The following is a 14,021-nucleotide window of genomic DNA, read 5'->3' as shown; positions in this document are numbered from 1 at the left end:
AGAAAAATGTTCACGGTGGTTTTAACCGCTTCTGCATTTTAAGTAGCTGGCCAGAGGAGGTTAGTTGCCTACTGCTATACTCCAGCTTTGATACTATCTTATACCATCTGCTTATAGTATCTGCTTGGAGATTACTTACCAAGGCTGGAGCAATCCTCATTTAACTGTTGTGGGACAAACCAGGACAATATAAAATCAGAATCAGTCCAGCCTAGTTGCTTTACGTCAGAAGCGTACCTTCGGGGAACGACTAAAAGCACAACAAGGCTGGACTCCAGGCTAAGATTTGAGCAATGTTGACAACAATAAATCTACAACCAGAAATAAAACATAGAGCCCATTGAGATTTTCTCCTGACAAATATGTTTGATTGATTGCCCTGGTCACACATGTGCAATTGTGACAAATGTAGCCTGCAAAATTGCTAGAGATGAAACAACAGCTGGAATACTGATAACCCTTGACCTGAGACACACCCTCTCATTAGGAACGGAAGGGGCCTCAGTAATCTCAAAAGCAGCACTGTCGGCCATTCCATTTCTAAAACAGCAAGTTTTTGTAGTCCTAGTGTAACAGTGGGGTTCAAGCACCGCCTACCATCCTTGCCAAAGGGCTCTGAGCTTTTGTGGCGACATCGGTAGCGTGCTTGGTTTGGGAAGTTTGGCTGCCCGGGTCTGGCACGGAAGGACACGGGTTCAAATCCCGGGAGCGAGCTTGGGGTAAAAACTGTTCTACTCGCCTGTGCGTTTCACTGGTTCCCACACCGGGAATCGAACCCGGGCCTTGGCAGTGAGAGCACCAAATCATAACCACTAGACCTAGTCCCTCTTTCCTGTGGGCTTTGCTTCTGTAAGAGCAAGAACTAAGATGCAAACTGGTGACTAGCTGAACATTTTCTGCCCCCTCCTCCCCTCGCATTTTTCTTGTCATTGGATGTGTAATTCTTGCAATTGAACTTTATACCATCATCTTGGTGACACAACTACTGTTGGTTGCTAGTTGAGCATGTTGTTTACCAAACCTGATCAGCATAATTGATTACTAGTGATTCTGTAATATTCAAAATTGGTTATCTGATACCACCTCTGAACGGTATCCTAATTTTGTTTGTTTTGTTAATTTTCTACCACTCTTCCCTAGAATAGCTGTTCAAAAAAGTAACAATGGCATAACCACTCCAATGACACATGTATGACCCATGTACCTACCAATTCTTACAGCTGTAATGTTACAGTTTGCAAGTTTAACAGACTTCATTATTCATAGTGCTGAGACCATCAGTCCCACAGGTGGTATTGACACACACCTGTCCACCTGGCCTGTCATATCTGATCAGGTGTGTGGTCAGAAGTCATGTTTGAGTTCAAAGGACAACAGGTAAACTTTGCCCTCACATGGTCTGATCATGCATGTAGACAGCATGTCTGGGCAATGTTTGCTTAATTCATGACATGTCGACAGCGAGGACAATGTATTCATTAAACGCACATGGGCTTATCAAATCTATAGTGGCCACCTTTATACATTACAATGGCAGTCTGTAGAGTATATATACAGTCTGTACAGTATATGTCACTGACTCAGCAGAAACAGGGTTAGATATGCATGTGTATATATATATATAATAGATCTGAGACATATATTACAGGGTTGGACAAGTCCTTTAGCCCTATTGTCCACAGCAAGTCAAAGTGCTGAATAATCGGGCAAGTGCATGACCTAACCCACTTGACCGATCGGGCAAGTAAGATTTTTCCATTGAGTGAGATTTTGACATACTTGAGTAACTTGACGTTACTTTTTAGAGTCATGACATCAAGCAATACTTAGTGAACATAGTAAAATAAAGGCAATAATGACAATGATGCGAATTCCATTGCTGGGAGTGAAAATGCATATAAAAGTGACAATTGAATTTTGGGCAAGTTAAAAATTGGTTCGGGCAAGTAAATATTGTATGTACTTTTTAGAAAACTTCTTCAACCCTGAGCACTCGCTGCACCAATTTGGTATGATCAACAAGACCTTGTCAATTTTCAACTTTAGGTAATCTTGCTTTAATACCTCAAAATTTGCTTGTTTCCAGCCAAGTTTCATCCTCCAACAACCAACAACACTAAAATTCTGATAAAATGTCATTGCAACAGAGGATTACGTATCTGGCCATGGGGGACGTGCTTATCTGGAAAGTAATTATCACCTCATTTCATCAGTCCATTGTTTGTAAATGAAATTATCTCATTATTTACAAAAGTGTCACATGATTGCTTTCACACTTGACGTGATCATTATCAGAGGAGGCCCTTTTTCTTACCTGACACAAGGTAAAGTGCAAGTCATAGGGAAAGGATGCTGAGTAACAGAACCTTACCCTGGGAGCCAGCCGGGATCGGGCAGCTAGGACAGTTTATCTACCCTTCTAAAGGTTAGCGATAACTCCCCAGGAGCACTAATGTGAGATCTGCGGGCTGACTGCCTTGGGTCCCCCAACAAAACTCGCTAGCTCCCCGGTCCTATCTGGCTCCCAGGGTACAGAACCTTTACGATGTATAATTTATAATTTTTTTTATACCTCTTTGAGTTTAGGAAGATTCTTTGCTTCTGCATGTGCTACAAAGTATGATTTGCCAAGTAACTGCTAGATTGGACCAAGGTCCAAGTTTCTTGAAGACCTCAAGTTGAGAATACAGGGTTGGGATAACCACTTTAGCCTAGCCTCATACAGATTATACTAACAAAGGTACCAAAGTACAAACTGAGTGTGCTAGGTCACAATGGCAGTAAACCTCTTATGTGATACAAACAAATTACAAGGAACAAATCCCTTGAAACCAGTTGTGGTTTAAGGCACAAAGTACATCAAGTGACCCATGCAATAATGTATTATGTTTAGTTACCTTTCCGCACCAACACCCACTATCAGCCGGTTGTACAACAGGTCTGGGAATGACTGTAGGAGATACACAAGTGCCAGGGGGCACCGAACACCATAAATAATCTTCACTAATCAGCACCTTGTGGTGTACCGTTACCAGCCAATGCCTCTATCTGATCTTGAAGTGCTGAGTAATTAGAACTCTCGGCTAATCTACGCTCGGGCAAGTAAACATTAGTGACTGGTGCTTGCTTATGTCAACACTATCCTGACACCTACTAAAGATGACAACCTTCCCCAGACATACCGGTATTACAGCGGAAGTTCAATAGTCCACTTGGCAGTTCCCCGATGCAATAAAACCTATCTCCTGTGAACTTGTCACTTGTTTGAACATCTTCTGTTTTATCAGTTGTTTGTATTTTGCTTTGTTGACACGTTTCATTATTTTGGGGGGCGGGATTCGTGGGGAGGGGGGTGACAACAATAGCGCATGATGGGGAGTTTTTTTTGTTCAGGTCTTCGGTGTTTCAGGCTCGGTATAAAAAAATGAGAACGTTAGAAATGTTACGATCGTCTAGACATGGTTACGGGTAATAAATTCTTATCGCCGGGAGAATACAACTGATGAGGTTCTGATGATTTGGAGAAAGGAAACACGACGGTGTCGGAACGCTACGAAAAATTACAAAACACGAGGCAGCAAGACTGTCTTGCACGGGGACAAATTTTGTGCTGTTTTACCGACTCAGTAACAAGAAGATAAGTTGTGCCGTCAGTATGAGAAGGAAATCTACCACTCTAGAGAATTGTTCAATTGCATGGCTTCTAATTTTTGTACCGGAAAACCGGTGATCTTTCCCCCCGAGTACCTCCGGCCCGCCATGCGCCGACCACGCCGCCAACAACAAAGTGTAATCCCCCGCTACTTTTCCCCTGTAACGCTACTACAGTGAAGTAAACAAGCTTGTGCGACTCCTATACGTTCCCACACTCTATTAGTATCTTATTCAGAGTCCTTTCAACTCAGGTTAGTAACCAAGACTACCATTAAGGCGGCATAAGAAACTGAAGCCTTCGTGTTGTGGTTGCAAAAAAGGTCAGCATAATCATGCCCCTGACGCTTTACGCCTCGTCATTCAGGTCAAACCACCTTCAAACATCACCGTTATGTGAGCCAAACTTACCACAGGTTCAGGTCCAACTGCTCGTAAATATCCTCTGCTCGTCTATAATATGTTATTTTCGCAGTTTTGTCCAGAAATAGCGTCGGAGAGCGCTGAAAAGACCAGGGTACCCCAGGACACGTCGTCGGCCGTCCCAAGCTGGGGAAAGTTTGGGAAACTTACTGGCGGGTCAAAGGTGAATATTTGCATAAGAATAAGTAAGGGGGTTTACGTTTCCATTGACGTCACGGGTATCCCGCGGGAAACGGTCCGTTAATAATGTCCAACTCCAAGAAGTCGATAGGCAGAACCGGAATGACTAATATTTGAGCAACACCTATGATAATACAGCCAAGCGGTCTGTAAATATTGCCTCTGGGTATAGTATTTGGCGGACTTGTGGTAGGGAAAACGTGGCAATTGTGCAAAGTTAAATTAAATAGTAAGTTGTTTTCTTTTCTTAACTTTTTTTTTAAGGCAGAACATTCACTAGGATGAACGTAAAGTGCAGACTAAGTATCGATGTAGTAAGTTTTTTAAAGGTCCGATTAATGCAACCTACAATTCAGTCTGATGCAATAGTTATAAGTTTGCTTGCTCTGTAATGATTAAGGGTCATTTCAGGTATAAAATACAATCATTAAATTCTAATGGCGACATCTACCGTTCTCCATAAAATTGCAGAAAATAAGATGTCCAATCTGTTATCAATATCGCCTATGTTCTTTCTTATTTTTCCAGTCCAGTTATGTTTCATAACAATGTGATGATGATTACAAAGTAAGTTTTCAATATTGACATTATCTGAACATCATCTTCGAAACCACGACTTCGTGTGTGGTTTGTGTTTACAATTTTTGGAACGGCGTCTATTTTTAGGCGATATCAACAACTACTAACGGCAGTGGGTAATTAATAGGGTCAATTCAATTGCGGTCAAGGTGGTGGTCAAATGCTCCAATCATGAACGGACAGGGGAAGCCAAGTTTGAGTATCAAATCTCATAATGATGTCATTATACATATATGATTCACATGTCTTAGGTCGATGGCCCTATGCTACATGTCTACAGACCGTACTTTCAAATGTACATGTATATATATATATATATAAAGTCAGATTATCTTATCTTATGTCATTCTTTATATCCGTTCGACTATTGGATCTGTCTCATGCACGAGAAAACCAGAGAGGGTCCATAAGGGGTGGATATGTGAAAAAGGAAAAAACGTTCAAGGAACATCGATGATCGATGAAGGTTAGACATTCCAGAAATATCAAAGATATGTCAACTGAAATCAGTTACTCAAGCAACTGAATATGATTTTGGACGGACGTGTCACAGACGAAAGACGTCGGATGGCTGTCTGAAACGTCTGACAGTGTCCCAAATCATATCCAGTTGCTTGAGTAACTGCATTTTGGCAAGTTCACAAGGAAGTTGGGGACTGGAAGTTCACAAGGCGGAAGTTTGACGTGCAAACCGCGTCAAGTACGTCAACCCCGCCCCTCAAAAGTCAGACAGTTCAACCATCCCTGTGCCGAACATCCGTCCTGATTCGTCCACTGATGCCAGTGCGACATGAAAACAGATGATTTCCACGTCTTTCACAAGTTCGAAGCAGGTCTCTGGCGAAGCAAACTTACGCAGTCGAACGCAATCGAACTCAGTTTAGCCTTGCCTCTGTGGGGTTTTGGGCTTAGTGAAACCAAGGAGGTTAAAAACAAACACTGCATGGTTAGATTAATGGCATTAAATGAGGCTATTGGCTAGACTACATCGCTTTTCTTGTGTTTGCTCTCAGGCATTGGTGAAACTGAAGAATATCGTTTGAGCTGGCCAGGGGGCAACGGCTGTTTTGAGGCTTCAGTCACCGGACAGTTGTCAAGACTCTCTCACGATCACCAAGATACAGGCACCATAGATAGAAACAGAGGATCATTAATTAAAGCCAGATGCAGAGGTTATGTGGAAACAAATCGGCTCCATCTCGGAAGTGATAAGCACATATCTGAATGACGCACGGACCAGCACCAAGTATCCCTAAAATGCACCATGGGTCAAACTTCAGCTTCACCTCCAGTGAACCCAATGGTGCTGACAAAGGAACAGTCTAACGCTAATTGGTTATCAAGGGAATTTATGGCCTTCATAATCATATATCCCGAAAATAGTGACAACTGTTGGTAAATCAATCATTGTAGTTAACGTATCATCTAAGCCACTTTTATGCTTAGGTCACATTTCCAAGCCGGGGCCCGGCCGGGCAGTTTGTCGAAATTGAAAATAAAATGTTGTATCAAGAAACATGCACGTGCTTATGCACAAATAGTGCTCATGATTGAATGTTTTTATATTTTGCATGCTCATGCTTGATTAATTTTACGTTTTATGTGTTTCGTTATCTTTTTTATCCTACTTTTCGTTCTCACATACTGCACGACCGGGCCCCGTTTAGGAAATGTGACCTAAGCATTAGTAAGACTTAGGTAATCTCCAACCAGATCCACGGTGCGTAATGTATAGTATCAAACTTCCCGTAGCCCGTTTGACTCCCTTAGCCGGCTATACTCCTTGGCCAGATTTGATACTATCTTATGGCACCATAGGATCTGCTTGGAGATTAAGACTTAGCCGGTAAAACACAACTTGTCTAAACCGATGAGAATGGTTACCAGGCTACCTGACGTCAGACGTGTCGATATTACCCTGTCTCTCATCCTTCGATCCATCTCCGTGTAATCTTCGTAACTATCAATATTCTATAAAGGAAAATGCAGATGTACATTTTTAATCTCTAATGATGGAATATAGAACATGCTAGTAATCACATATTTAATGTTGTGTGTGTGACGTAATCCTATCCGACACTGATGTACACTGAAGAGACATTCGAGGTAAAATGCAAGTTTGCATCAAAAGTTGATAGGTACGATCTTTGTAACTTGGCAACACGTATCTTCGCGTGTTGTATTGTCTTGTGTCGGGGTCGATAAATCCACGTCTCAGTCGTACCCGGAGACGGGATAACTGATGAGAGCGGTTGTCAGGGTATTCCCTCAAGAGGGATGAACTTCTCTACAAAGTACCTGATTTCCGCATAATCCTGAGATCAATTTCAGATATGTCTGTATTAACTGAACTGTGAGGGTTCGCTGTGAAGTCGACGACACGATGAAGAGTCTAATCTCCATACAGATGTCGAAGCGGACAATCATACGAAAAGTTTTTCTGACCGGACGCGCCCCGGTCTTTTCCGACAGCCCTAATCCATGTCCACCGCGACATTGTGGTTTATGACTATAGTTTAGTGCAAAAACAAAAACGGGTTTTGAAGTTGAAAACGTCGGAATGTTGATATAACATAGCGAACGAGGCCGAGACTGCAAGTTTTGCGCCTCAAGCTCAGTACTGTTTGATAATAGTCTTGAGGCGCAAGATCTGCAGTCTAGGCCTCGTTTGCAAGAGGCTGTATAGTCTTATCTCCAAACAGATGTCGAAGTGGGCAATCAGACGCAAAGCTTTTCTGATCAGACGGCCTATTCCATGTCTACCAAGACATTGTAGTTTATCAACGTTATGACTATATAGCCAAGTGTGAAATCACAACGGTTTTGAGATTGGTATTACATAGCAAACAAGGCTGAAGATATTGCGCCTCAAGCTCAGTACTGTTTAATGATAGTCCAAGTTGAAGTTGAAGTTCCAACTGTGTCCGTCACTTTGCAATGCGACCGGTGGGAACCAGTCAACGCTGGAAACGGAAGGATACAATAATTTCTAAGCAGACGTTGGGGTGAACAATTGTGAAACTTCCAGTCGGCTTCTAGAGGACTGTAAGAAAAGCAATCCAGTCAGAACTTTATTGCAGAAATTTCCGAACATCTGTTTGGAGATTAACAGCCGAGGCATAACATCGCGCCCATAAAGCCAAGTTAAACGCTGATATGCACCTACGTCAACAGACCGAATATATTGGGGTCCCACAGACCTTATACGACCAGGAAAACTTATCGAAAACCCCGGGAATTGATATGGAACTTTTTAATACCCTGACCCCTGTGGCTCAGGGGCGCACTGGTCCATCTGGTCAAGTTCATGGAGGGCAGACTGTCCAATGCACCGTTTGATGTCCTCATTATTCACCCTGTCTGCTGGGATGGTCGTTTTCTACGTCATGGTCAGGTATTTTCATCAGCACTTTCTCGTCCATTTGAAGCACCTTTGCAATAACGGTGTCCACTGGAATGTCTCGGAAACACTTAGAAAAGTTAATGTTTCCAAACACATTGTTAATGCTGTTGTTCACCTCTAGAGCCTAGAAGCAGCAAGAAGCAGGGTATTTTTACAGAGGCTGGTTGCTAGCATTTCCACCTTAACGTGCTTGAGGCACCTCCTCCCCATATTACATCCCTTCCGAAAAACCGATGGGCCCCAACCAAAATGCCCAACCCACGATTGAACCGGCTTCTCGGTTACAACCTTAGGACCAGTGACATCCCTTTTAAACACATGTCGAAGATGAAGAAACAGACTCATATATCGTATATAACTGAACACGTCTGAAGTTGAACAACACTTACTCACACGTGTCACATAATCCTTGCTGTGCCATCGGCAAAGTAATAAAACAGTTTTTTTAGTATCGTGTCTCATGCAAGACTTTATGCCGCCAGTAATGAATAGGACACGGCTGACATCACGCACTGATAACGGGAGGCGACTTGCCGTGAAATATACATGAAACAGGCATTAGATACATTTCCTACAGATTAAGGTGGAGGACGAAGTAATCAGTACGGCAACATGGTCGCATTGTGGCGCACTAATTATTTTATAACACTTCACATGTCAGGAAAATTCAGTTTAGAACCCATAGATCTAATTATTCTGCAACTTCCGATACAACATTCCAAAAGTAATGACTTTATTCTGTGCCAAGGTCTCTGAACGAGATGAAAAAATGTCAAAATGTCACAGATAAACGCAAAAAAATGCCCAATTCATATATTACAGCACGGTATAATTTCCATTCTTCAGGAAGGGGAATCGTCACACTTTATGTGACAAGAGTAATCTTAAAAACTTTGTTATATTCATCGCCAAGCAGATCCTGTGTGATACATCCTCGTGTTTTCGCTATCTTTATAGCTGTGTCGTTATATCTTTTCTTGAACAAAACACGGTCAGTTATTAGCGTCGATGTCATTTTTGTATCGTGTGTACATTTCATGCCAGCAAACTGGGTAAGATATTTCAAAGTAAAGTACTTTCGCTATCGCACAAATTTGTCATCTGTAAGTTTTATCTGTTTTGAAAATGTCACAGTGCCAGCGCTAGCCGATGAAATCATCTTTCTCGCTAGTAGTGGCGTCATTGCGAGACGGAATCGATGATTCAAACAAACGGGGCAAATAAAAAATAGTAAAGGTAGTTAAGGTCTAAATGTAGACCCATAGGCCTTTTGAGGCGTATTAGAAGGTGGAGCCCGTCCTTCTCCTTTCACCGCCTTTTACCTTCCCAACTTAAGTCAGGTATCACTTTTTACACCTGGGTAGAGTGAAGAAAGCACTGTGAAGTGTCTGTCCCATGCAAGGACACAATATCCAGCCTGGAATCGAACCCATGACTACTCCGGACCATTCGAGGCCACAAGGCAATTGGGCGCCACCTTGATAAGGAAAAAAATCACCCAAACCATCGCCGATCTACAAACGGGGCCAGGCGTGTGAGAATCCCGCTAACATGAAAAGTCGATTTCCCCGCATGTAACGTCTTCAAGCCGAATTCATTTAGAATGGAAATTGGACGAGAGTTGTTGATGAAAAAGTCGATACATTACTTTAAGCTGTAGCTGGATTCCATGAAGCAGTTGTCGAGGTTTAATTTCAGACACACGCAGTAATAGGTTTTTCATGAAGTAGGTCATTCTACGGGGATAGTCGGTGGATATAAGGCAACAATAGCTGTTCTAATACAGGATTCATTCCTCTTCAAAGCCATCAAGAGATGCGGATTTTCCACAAATGCACAGTTTCAATGTGTACCTTTTATCGCCATAACGAACCACAAAGTTGCAGGATAACAACTATGTTCACAACGACTTCATTGGAGCCGATGACATTCTCTTACATTCTTCGCAAGAAATTATGCCAAACTAACAGGAAAAGCAATTCCGCACCTTGCGTGTGTGCCCCATTTTCTAACTTATAATGTAGTTTGCCAGTAAACAATATTCCCGGCAAACAATGACGACGTAAAGAAATGGACAACCATACCATATATCGAGAAGCGCCCAGACGTCACAACTGAAGCTTGTTGTCCTGATGATCACAGGTTGTGGTTTCCCCTCAACCGGGACAAGGCCAACCTAAGAAGACGCAGACAAACTCTTTTCTACACTAAGACTTACTTGCGCGAGCTCGAAGCGCACCTCCCGACCTGCCATCCGAGCGGGACTGACCAGGACCAGGCGGGACCATCTGGAGACAACCCCAGCGCGCTTTGTGCCCGATCGATAGTCCGTGGTCTATTTACCGACAACATCGGGTCACTAGAATGCAGAGGAGGGAGTCCTGACGTTTAATCATAGTAATAGCGACTCGCGGTTGATGAGCACGGAAAGTTCTCTCATGTGCAGGGCGTGTTCCACTGTATCACCCGCTTGTTTGTCACTCTGATGCAATTAGCGATTGATGCAGTCTCTCCTCGATCAACTGTGCAGCATCAGGAGAGGATCTACACAACTTTAAAAGTCGGGAACGCTCCTTGTCTCGTCTATCGGATCCTTGCGGAGCTGTGCGCAATGGAAGGTCGTGAAACTAAAATTAATGCTCAGCTATACGGGCAGGGCGCCCCCAATTACAGCCACAACCGGGTTCGCAGGAGTGGCTCATACATCATCTTGTTTTGCAGCTATTCCGTTTAAAAGAACACAATGAGAAGAGGGGGCAACGATATTTCATACGATGAATTGCAAAGTTGTCATTTTACACTTACGAATTAATGACGCAGTAAGGAAAGGTGAAAGTTTTATTCGACCAAGATGTTGGAAAGAATGACAACAACATTCCTACTTACTTGTCGGAATATGGTCTGCCAGAGTCGCCAGGGCACCGAATAGATACAACAAATAGAAACATGAATGACAACCAACAACGTCTGGTCGCATCCCACCAATGCATGAAAAACTGTTTTATCCTATCCAACCAACGAAAAGTAATACCTTGGTTCCTTTGAACATGCCAAAGAACATATCAATAACTGTGCATTTTTACATAATATCGGATTCTATACTAGGTGCGGAGCCCCTACCACAGCGCCCCAACGACCCAACGCCCCTGCAGGGATGTTGGGTGACTTTCATTGCGCCACCCGTGAGCCAAAAACTCGAGCAAATCTCAGAAAAGCCGATATTCAACTTAACAACCTCAAAGCACCTGGTGGTTTTCATCTTCATGAAGTCAAGTGGAGGTCTAATTCTGTAACGATTGCGCAACGAAGCATACCTATGGAGTGTCCAATGCTTCTGAAGATCAATGCTCCTCACTCAAAGTGCAGCGAGGGAAGACGCCACACCATTGTTGTGCCTTGTGCCGGACATTTGTCTCCATCTGATTATTCAGTTGGCTTTTTGCCAGCCGATATCCTCTCTAGAACCATAACACACGTTTGTCATGTGATCTATATCCGTGCCGCACTTGTGGACAGATGGGCGTGGCAGAATTCACGTACACTTTATTATGCTCAATAATGTCGGTCATTGTCATGGTAAACTGTCTATACTTGAGCTAGATGTATAATCACACAAAGAAAGGGCTTTGTAGTCAGGAAATTGGAGCCCTTTACATGTATCTCAAGAGAAAAGTTCTTATGCAGAATACATGGCAGAGAGCCATGCTTAATCGGTTATACCGTGGTCAGATGATGTACAAAACTTAACTAGTGTTAACGACAAAAAGTGCATCAGTTTCACGTTAGATATTATTAACCCCGTTACTCTATATGATAAATCTGTTGTCATTTCAGACAAAGCACAAGGAAAGATGATACATCACATAAGTGTAAAGGCCAAGTAAATGATACCCGATACAGGAGTTCAGAACTTCAGATTAAAACCATCATTATCACCTATCGACCCTTAGGTCTGGGATCAACTATACTTCCAGCCCCCAACAATGTATAATGATACCCCACTGCGTGGTTTGAATACTTGATAAGCACAATAACACACCGGAATGGCAAAGAATAAATGAATCACGCTGGAAATAAAGTAACTTAAGTTCTTATCGATCCTGTGATCCACCCCTCTACCTGGTTCTTGAGAGTTGAATGCAGATGTTTAATCGAAGTCTCTCATTCGAAACCGACAAATTCAGAGAATTTGATAGAGGTTTAGAGGGAATGTGTTATCGCAACATTTCTGGAACAACGCCAAAGTGGCCAATCAACTTCGCGTGAATTTTACTGCCAGTTTATGTAGGATAAGTCGACGGTCGTTCCATCTTGATTTTGTGTGTAGTGTAAAATGCTATTGAGGATGTGCGATATCTCTTCTCTCTTATACACGTCAGTAACAATATACAGTCTACGGATATCAATATGACTCCTTGGTGTTAAATCATTTAGATAGATAGATGTTATACCGTACGTATACATTTGTCACACGTTTTGAATTCCTTTACAAAATCCTCATGTTTAGCTTACACGAGAATGGAGTTAGTCATCGCATTGATTTTCGGGCGTTCTTTATGCGTCATTGCTCCAATTCCGACCACCTCAACCCAGTTTGTCAAACCAACTTATCCATGTACACTGATACGTTGTAGCTATCCTGTACCTGACTACTAATGCGTAGAACACCCGTGAGTCATCATGGCAATGAACGATTCTGTCAATGTTACTTCAGCGCACATCTAGTAAATAAAGGTGGCAGTACAACGTTACCTTTGACATTTTCTAAATGTTAATTTTCAATTAAGACGATGCTCAGCTCGGCTTTGAAGTAGCGTTTTGTGGAGATCATCAGGGATGAACTTCAATGTAATCAACTCCCTGACATCGATGAAGCTTGAAGTAAGCCACTTAGGCTGGTCAACAATCTTTATGCTAGAGTTGAATTCAGGGAATATCGGGTTTCAAATGTCATAAGATTTTCAAATCATACCCAAAATGTCTGGTTGTGCATGATATACTCCACAAAGCTTGATATTATGATATTACCTTTGTGTTTCACCTTCAAGGAAGTGATCTATTGACACGACTACAACGCTGTGTGTGCGTCGGTGGATCAAGACATACCTCTCAGAAATGGGGTGTCAAGTGTGAATACTCAATCAAACGCCCACTTGTGTTTATATTGTCGTTCAATGTCACTGTTAAGCGGCCAGGGAAAGGTCCCCAAGCAGGGAGTAATTTAGAGGGTAGATGAAAAGGAATCATAGTTTAGCTGTTGGAAATGACAAAAGCGATGAATGGAGATAAAAGATTAGGGAAACAAGCAATGGCAAAGAGACTAAAAAGTAAGCAGCAAAGAAGCAAAAAGATGTTACGCACGTGTTGCGTGTTCTATCTATCATTTTAAATGTTCATTTTCAATTAAGACGATGCTCAGTTCGGCTTTGAAGTCCTCGTCGACTCGACGGACAAACAACATCTATCTATCTATCTATATAAATACTAGCCAAAACCCACTACCGTGTATCCCGACCAGGGAGGTACACGGTAGCGTGGCCGGTGGTGGTGCAAAAAAGTAGGTGCAATAAACGAGAACAAAAGAGTGAAAAACAATGTGAAGTTTCAGCCACACTATATACTTCCAACTACATCAGTCGGTCAGTAGAGAGGCCCATGTGCTTGGCCAACCCCGTCTTGAAGGTATCAGGTGTTGGTGCGGTATACGTAACTACGTGTGCTACGTGTGTAGAGGAATGTTCTGGACCTGGCCTATGTTATTTTCGTGACTGGACATTTAGGAGCA

General features: G+C 42.6%; 1 protein-coding gene across 1 annotated transcript in view; it reads right to left on the bottom strand.

Moving 5' to 3' along the window:
• LOC118428454 (G protein-activated inward rectifier potassium channel 3-like) overlaps positions 1-2,919 on the bottom strand; it is a 54,959-nt gene extending 52,040 nt beyond the window's left edge. The window contains 1 exon segment of the mRNA XM_035838520.1: positions 2,898-2,919. The gene's annotated coding sequence lies outside the window, so the exon portion shown is untranslated.
• Between the last annotated feature and the right edge of the window lie 11,102 nt (positions 2,920-14,021).

Source organism: Branchiostoma floridae, chromosome 13, assembly GCF_000003815.2.
Source record: "Branchiostoma floridae strain S238N-H82 chromosome 13, Bfl_VNyyK, whole genome shotgun sequence".
Taxonomy (NCBI): Eukaryota; Metazoa; Chordata; class Leptocardii; order Amphioxiformes; family Branchiostomatidae; genus Branchiostoma; species Branchiostoma floridae.
Note: the sequence above shows the minus strand (reverse complement) of the source record. Positions and strands in the feature narration are given on the sequence as shown.